The sequence below is a fragment of the Chelmon rostratus genome, chromosome 22 (assembly GCF_017976325.1).
Source record: "Chelmon rostratus isolate fCheRos1 chromosome 22, fCheRos1.pri, whole genome shotgun sequence".
Classification (NCBI taxonomy): Eukaryota; Metazoa; Chordata; class Actinopteri; order Chaetodontiformes; family Chaetodontidae; genus Chelmon; species Chelmon rostratus.
In genome coordinates, this window is record NC_055679.1 from 1,961,230 (window position 1) to 1,970,112 (window position 8,883).

General features: G+C 43.5%; 1 non-coding gene across 1 annotated transcript; it reads right to left on the bottom strand.

Moving 5' to 3' along the window:
- Positions 1–5,500: 5,500 nt before the first annotated feature.
- trnaq-cug lies at positions 5,501–5,572 on the bottom strand. Its single transcript has one exon. It is a non-coding gene; the product is annotated as a tRNA-Gln (tRNA).
- Positions 5,573–8,883: the final 3,311 nt, after the last annotated feature.

Genomic DNA, 8,883 nt, shown 5'->3' on the forward strand with positions numbered 1-8,883 from the left:
GCGTTTTTTGTTATTAATTGACCTTACAGCAAATTCGTATTATTCTACTCAGTCCCTTCCTTCCCCTTCTATCGGGCGCTTTACGTTCCACCCTCCCAGAGATAGTTGTGTTTATCCTCCGTCAGTTTAGATCGGAGCGTATTTTGTTCTCCCTTGTAGCTTATTCCCTGCCAGGTTAATTTTCATAGCCGTGTTTCTTTTTCTCCTTTTGGAGCGATTTTTATTTCTAAAGTTTTACAGCCTCTTTTCCCCTCCGCCGAGCGCCTTGGGTTACTCCTGTCTTTGTCTTTGTTTCCTTGACTACAGTCAGGTCCTCGTCTTCATTCCTAGAGAGTAATTTTCATAGCGAATTGTTTCACGCTTGTCGAGGAGTACTCTGGTGAACTGGTGAATAAATAAATTCTGCTGCTGTGTAACTCTGCATCTGAGTCCTCCTTTTAGTATCGGCCTGACAGAAATATGCGATTGAAAATAAAACCACTGCAAAATGATCAAACATGAGGTGATCTAGTGCACGACAGCATGTTCAAGAGTTTTATCACGCTCGTGACTGCAGCAAATGATACTGATCCTGTCGGTCTGTGGATTTTAATCTATTTATTTTTTGCACAGCCCTGAACTGTTAGCGGTGATCAATGTGGGCATGTTGCAGATATCAAACATCTAAAAGACAAGAAATATCAGTGCAGAAATGCCAAAAATTGCCAGGTTGGTTTTTATTGAACCGTAGGATGTTCTGCTCATTGCATGTCTTGGTTTCCAAAAAAACAAAAACAAACAGTGTTTCATATCTGTGTAGAATCCAAGGTTGGTTGGTCTCTAACGGTGACGGTGGCTTTAGCGCCAACAGCATTTTATAGAAAGGAGAAAGAAAAAGGACAAACTGTTCTCAATTTAACAACAATGATCACATGTATTTACCAAACTGGCCTTTTTGGGTCACAGCTGCTCATTGTTAGGAGTCTTCATTAGAATGAAGGTTTAGGTCAATGTTTGTTGAAGGTTTTCAAACATGTAGTTATTCTTCATGTCAGCGGTGGGGGTCAAATCCACGTCCTCATAGGTCACTGCGCCCTGAAGGCAGCACCTTGGACCGCTCAGCCATCCTGACTGCTGTGTGCTACCGTTATTCATTCTGGAAGTTCCTGATTCTCTTATAATACACTATAGGTGTTACGTATGACTTCACCTCATCTTCATCTCAACATCAGGTCCCACCTGATCTGAACTCAGATGGCTGGATTCAGAGTACACACAGATAAAGGAGCAACAGTTACCTGAGACAGACAAAGACAATGTGCTATAAATGATTATTCAAGATTCAAGAGTCTTTATTGTCATTGAGCATGCCAATGAAATTTTCATTGCAACCCCCATGTTAGGAACAGATAGTAAGAAAGATAAGAGGAGAAAGAATAAAATTAAGATAACTACAATAAAATAAAATAAACCAACATGCAATAAAAATATTTGTAAAGCAATTAAAAATATAACAGAATGAAAATATACTAAACAATAAAATATGGAAGTGAAATGTGCAAACAGAATAAAATATACGCAGTGAAATGTAACGACAGAATAAAAAAATACCAATGGACAATAAAATATGCCAATGAAAATGAAATGTGCCAATATACCAAAATGTATATAATTTAGTTAAGTGTATGTGTGTACCTAAAAGTTGAGGACACAGAAGGTGCAGGTGGAGGTAGAGGTGGAGGTGTAAAGTGCAGTGTGCAGTGGTTCACAGTTCTCACAGTCTCTCACTCCAGTGAGGGGCTGCTGGGGGTGATAGCTCTAACAGCTCTGGGGAAGAAGCTGTCCCTCAGTCTGTTAGTGGTGGTGTGGATGTTCCTGTACCGCTTTCCTGATGGAAGCGGTACAAACAGTCTGTGGCCCTGGATTGGCTGGGGTCCGTGGCGATGGATCTCGCCCTCTTCCTGACCCGGCCTTCATATATAGAGTCTAGGTCAGGAAGGGGGCAGCCCACGATGCCCTGTGCAGTTTTAACCACCCGTGCCAGTTGTTTCCTCTCCTGTGCCGTGCAGCTGCCATACCACACTGTCACACTAAGGCAGAGGATGCTTTCAATTGTGGCCCTGGAGAAATTGACGAGCAACCGAGAGGAGAGTCAAGCCTGTTTCAGTTTCCTGAGGAAGAAGAGCCTTTGTTGTGCCTTCTTCACCAGGCGGGAGGTGTTCATGGACCAGGAGAGGTCAGATGTGATGTGGAGGCCCAGGAACATGATGTTGTCCACACCCTCCACCACTTCTCCGTCCATGAGGAGGGGGGCGTGATCCGTCTTCCTGGACCTCCTGAAGTCCACAATGACCTCCTTGGTCTTCCCTGTGCTCAGCACCAGGTTGTTGGCTGAACACCACTGGGTGAGCTGGTGTATCTCCTCTCTGTAGTGGGTCTCGTTGTTATCTGAGATGAGACCCACTACTGTAGTGTCGTCCGCAAACTTAACGACTGTGTTGGTGGGGTGTATGGCAGCACAGTCGTGAGTAAACAGGGTGAAGAGGCCCGGGCTGAGCACACAACCCTGTGGCGTGCCCGTGCTGAGGACCAGAGGGGATGATGTGATGTTCCCTATTCTCACCACCTGAGGCCTGTTGGTGAGAAAGTCTCTGATCCAGTGGCACAGAGACGCAGGCAGACCCACTGCGTGTAGCTTCAGCGCCAGCTTGTCTGGGATGACGGTGTTAAAAGCTGAGCTAAAGACTACAAATAGCATCCTGACGTAGGTGTTGGGCTGCTGCAGGTGGGTCAGGGCTGTGTGCAGGGTGATGGAGACAGCATCCTCTGTGGACCGATTCCCTCTGTAAGCAAACTGAAGGCTGTCTAGGTCCGAGGGGATGAAGTCTCTGATGTACCTGAGAATAATCCGCTCAAAGTACTTCATGATTTCCGGGGTCAGAGCAACAGGCCGGTAGTCATTCAGGCAGGTGATGGATGTCTTCTTCGGTACCGGAATGATGGTGGAGGACTTGAGGCACTCAGGAACCATAGACAGCTGCAGGGACAGGTTGAAAATGTCCAGGAACACTGCTGCTAGCTTGTCAGCGCATGTCCTCAAAGTCTTGCCTGACACCTTATCCGGTCCTGCAGCTCTACGGGTGTTGATCCTCCTCAGGGTGGATGTCACCTGGTGCTGCAGCAGGACGAGGGGCTGGTGCTGCTCCTCCAGCCGGGGTAGGTGTGTGACTTCTCTGCTGCCTGATGTGTCGAAGCGGGCAAAGAAGCTGTTTAAGGTGTCAGGCAGGGTGGGGTCGTGTACTGAGCACAATGAATAAGATCATTACCAAAACAACACAACATGATAGAGTCTATCGACAGAAGGAGGAACATCACACTGACCCCTACAAATGGCTTTTGGTGTGAATGCTTGACAAAAGAAAACAGGTAAAAAGTTCCTGCATCATCAGTGGACCTCTCTCTGAAGTCGAAGCCTCAGAAGTTGGGGGTGTTTGTGGATTATGAGGAGAGTCTGGTCTCTTTTTGTGATGTCGATCAGTGGTCCCCAACCTTTTTATCACGTGGACCGGTCAACATACAGGCCAAAGTCAAATACGGAAGTCAGGCAGCCAGAACAGGTTCAGGTCAAAGAAGCACATGAAGGACTTCACAATGTGGCGAAGGATCAGAGGAGGTAGACCAGCGCATGTAGTGAGTGGCTGATGGTGGAACGGCTTGCAGGTGAGGAAGTCCAGGCAACTGCAGAGCAGAAGAGGGAAGTGGAAACGGGTGTGTGTCTGGGTGGGCAGTCAGGTCATGGGGATTGGAGGAGAAGAGCACCGATGGGCCTGAGAAAACAGAAATGTGGCTGAAGAGGAGGAACAGGGAGACAGACTGTGACAGCATGTCCATCCCGTCCACCTGGTCCCTCTAATGTCTGACCGAAGGTTTTACCCTGGTTTGACAGATGATGACCTTCCTCATTCAGACTCAGTGTTTCAAACCTGTTTTGCAGTGAGGGTTTAAGTGTTGGAGTGAGCGTTGGTGCCCCCTGATTTAATTTCTTGCTGGATTTGCCTTTTAAAAAATATGGCCGCCCTCTGTTTCTTTCATTAATGTGAGTCTCTGTAAACGTCCAGGATGCACTGTCCGAAACGTTCGCAGAGATAGCAGGGATATCAGGAGAAGGATGGAAGCAAAGCAGGAAGTAGAAGTGACGTTAATTTTACAGTTATGAGAGTGAACTGAATTGAATGATGATGTAATACTCTGAGCAAATGCATATTTTGGTTATTATTTTATGCTGATGTGTATATATTTAAAGGGGAAGTATTTTATTTTTCTAATGTCAATTTAAAGAAAAAAAAGTAATTAGGTATGTTGTGATAAATATAAAACAGTAAAACAGTTTTATTTTGTACAATGCAATTTATTTACATTTATGCTATTTTGACTGAATTTAAAGCCACTAGAGAGTGATTTTTGGTGCAGTTCTCTCACATGAATAGGCCTATAGTGTGAGAGTAACTGAAGCACACTTCTTTAACCTCTGTGTCTAACTCAAAATGAATATTGTTATGTTATTTGGTTCTGATGTGGTTCTGATCAATGAATTTTTGAATGTTAATGGTTACTTACCATAAGTCTTTGAGCACTTTAATGTTGGTTTTCACAAATGATACACTTGAGATTAAAGTTGTACAACTGAGAGAAATTTGAAATTTGAATAGAGATGAAGATTTATGTCAGAGTTAGATGCAATTCTGTGCATTTTTTGATATTTGATATTTGATATCCCTTTTGATGCATGTGAGTATAGATGGTGTTGAATGTGAATTGTGTGACCTGTCTACAGGTCAGGTTTTTGGAGGACGGAAGATGTTTGAGGTTCAGGACAACTTCCTGCTGTGACAGATGGCGAGCCGACCACCCGGAAGAGAGTTCAGCACTGAAGGAATCTCCACGTACCCGCCCATTCACACACACACACACACTTGCATGACATTACAAGGACCTTTGGAAGCAGGTGAACTTACAGTGACTTGACAACAACAAACCTGCAACAACTCCTATTCGACATAAGGGCCCCAACGGACATTTTTCTGTTTTAAAAGTGTGCACACTATTTTTATTTTTATTTTTTCTGACAGTTGGGTTACAATTCTGTATTCTGTACAACCTAATCAACTTACCTTAACCACTGTAAAAATGATATGAGTGGCTACTCGACTTTCACTCTGGTGTTTGCTTCATCATTGTTGCTCAGTAATGCGGCTCCTTCTGGATTTATTATCTTCTGATTCTGGTCCAGGTCTTATAATCAGTCCAAGTGGTTATAATACCGTAATTCTCTTTTACATCTTTAAAATTGGTTACAGGAGGAACAGGGAGACAGACTGTGACAGCATGTCCAAGATGCACTGTCTGAAACTTTGGCAGAGATAACAGGGATATCAGCAGAAGGATGGAAGCAGAGCAGGAAGTAGAAGTGATATCATGAACTTATTAACACACAGCTGAATTTGTCTGTTAGCATTAAGGCAGGTTCCACTGAGATTTGAACTCAGATCACTGGATTCAGAGTCCAGAGTGCTCACCGTTACACCATGAAACCTCTGTACAGACCCAGCAGACAGCTGTACCACAGCAACAACAAGCTTTTGACTTTTCATTTGTTTGGAGAGGACCAAACACTTGATGTGTGGCTGGAGAATGACATGTCCCCGGCAAACAGACAAGAAAAGTAAAGAACAACGCTGGACCGACTGGAGGGGCGATATTAAGGCACAAGAGACTTGAGGACACAGAGATTGACCAGACTGAAGCCGACAGACACGAAAAAAAACACCAAGAGAAACACAGCATGGGCGATCGACCTGCTAAAAGACTGCTTAGTGGAGACCAAACTGGAGACAGATTTTTAATGTATGACGCTGAACGCAGAGATCAGCTGCTGCGGGACTTTTATCCATCAGTCCAAAATAATAGAAACCAAACTCTGTCTCCAGCTACGTCTCTCTCAGGTCTGGGATGCCCCGTCACTTCTCCACATTGGACATGATTTCTCTGATTAACTGTAAAGAAATAAGTTTTCCTGCCTGCCGGCCTGCGCACGTGGCAGGCGGTTGCTAGGCAACGCACGTGTTTACTTTCAGAGCCGCTGCGCAGTGAGAGCGGTGACAGACGAGTGTAGGCTCATTTTAAACCAATAAAATATGTTTTAATCACCATCTCGAGCAGGTTCCTTCCTTCAGGATGAACAGAACCTGCTCACTCTACATTATCCCTCACTTAATCCACACCTGCACCCGACCCCACCTGCAAATCACCAACTCGATGCATCACAGCAGCACAAATATCAGCACAGCTGTCAGGATGGCGCTGCGATCAGCTGCCTGCTCTGCAACAGGCAGACCATGAAGTCTATATCTCGCCTTTTCTTCCTCTCCTCCTCTCCCTCGTTTCCCCCTCTGTGAGTGTGTTTAAGAGAGAGAGAAACAGACATAAACAATGTGATCAAACACTGACTTCAGATTGGAAAAATGTTACCCAGCAGTCATCAATACATCTGTGTATGACATGAATAGCAGAGAAAATAAGAAAATATTCATTCAATTGAATCGTTTAGAGTTTCTTCATATTTTTTATGATATATGTGGAATAAACCTATAATTTTGTTGTACTTTGATTGCTACTGACGGTTTTTTAAATAAAGTTATTGGCACCATGGCAGAGGTGGATGGACATTTGAGGATATGGATATGTATAAAGGATATGTATAAAGAAGCTGCAGCAAACGGTTCAGGACCTCCGGAAGATAATCTCCAGGCAGAACGACTTGGAAAAGAAAATTCAAACAACGCAGGAGGAGAATCAAACCTTGAGCCAACTCATCGCTGTCCAAGAACGACAGCAGCAGGCTTTGACCGAGAAACTTCGCGATGAACAAGAGATGCAGGCCGCGTATGCATCAGAGAAAGCTAAGAAAAAGGAAAGGATGGACCACCTTCACAACCTCCAAAGCAGAATCCTGGATTTGACAGCAGAGTACGAACAGGTGAAACCCTGGCTCGATCAGTATCAACAGAACAAAGCTGAGCTGAACAGGTTTGACAATGAGAAGGTTGCCCTCGTGCAGGAACGTCAGGAGATTCTCAACAAGATTAGACAGCAGTCTCTTGTAAGGGAGAATAAAGACATCACATCTGCCGCAGAGACCATTCGCCGAGAGATTTCTGTTCTCCGCAAACAAATTCAGGAGCTCCGTCAGGAGGACAGACGCTGGACGGCTGGACAACAAGCTGGGAAACGCTGAAACCATCAAAGCCAAATAAAGGAAGGAGGACGTGAGCTTAGATAAGGTCCTGCTGCACATTGAGAGGAAGGAGGAGGAGCAGCAGGCCCATCAGTCCCTCTTAGACTGGCCAAACAGGCGCTAGGGGGGACAGCACGTGCAGCAGGACCGACATAAACGCCGTCTGAATCAACCAGAGGGGACTTCGGGCTGCGTTGTAGTTTTACTGTAACACAGTAAGGCTTCAGCTCCCAGCCCTGCTTCCTTCTGTGTTCTTCCTTCAGATGTGGGGTTTTCTCCGGGTGCTCCGGTTCGCCCATTGACAAAGTCAATCAAAAAAATGTAGCAGTCCACACGACTTGTTTCCACAAGGCATCAAGCTTGTTTCCATGATCCTTTGCAAACTTCTACACTGAATTTTGTGGCGAGGACGCAGCTTTTCTTCTGATGACTTCCATGAAGGTCATTATTAGTCCAGATGTTGCTGCACTCCTTTGCTTTTTTCTCTAAAAGAAATAAATAAAGGTTTAATCTTCATTTTCTACTCACTTAAGTATTCATTGATAAGCTCTGTTCTGATTTGCAGAGCAAATAATATCTATATATCTAAATAATAAATATCTAATATACAGTATATATCAAATATATTCTCATTTTATTCTTTTATTTTTCCAAAGATAGCTGTGTTACATGTTTTTGTTTCAAAGGCTTTTAAATAAGTACAATCGGTGTCAAGTACGTCTCAACAAGCCTACATTTGAAAGAGGAGTCATTAAAAAGCTGTTGAAACAATGGTTTCATGTCAGTAAAGTATATGTATCTAAAATGCTTTCATCTTACAACCAAAGTCAGGCCAGTTTCAACCTGTTCATACAGAGGACTGATAAATAAAAGGAAATAACCGACTAAATGAATAGAGATGCTTCACTATGAGAAACTGTCAAGAAACTGTCCAGAACAAAACCCCCGTAAAACTGCAGACTACACTTGGTTTTTATGCTCACTAAACTGATGAGATATAGCCCAACATGTTAATAGTGAGCTTTAGAAGTGTTGGCAGGCTGATTTTCTGTTTGTTTCAGTCTTTTAAAGCAGTCAGGCTCGCTGTAGCCCCCTGCCCCCAGTCATTCTGCTAAGCTAAGCTAACCATTTCCTGCCTCTAGCCTCTCATTTAACAGACAGACACAACAGCAGCCGTTTTAGCTAAAAGCTAACAAGCATATTTCCCAAAGTGTCTAAATACTCCTTTTAATCTCTTGAAGTCTTAACCCTCCATGGTACGCACTATGATCCCAGTTGGTAAAAAAATATTTGGGGTGTTTTTTTTGTCTTAAAATAGACCAAGTAAACATAATGAAGAGACATTTTCAAAAAATAATATTTTTTTAGTCGTTTTTGGGGTTCGTTGCCATATGGCAACACCGTACCATAATGGAAAGTAATGAAAACAAGAGAGTTTTGTTTAAAATTGTATATAACCTTTATTTTAAAACTCATGTTATAGTATAAACAATCCCCAGTGGCCTGAACAACAACATTTAATTCGAATACATGTACAGTACTTTTTGAGTAACTGATTTGACTTGTTGATGGCCATCTTTGCTTTACTGCTTGTGAAAACTGATGAAGCA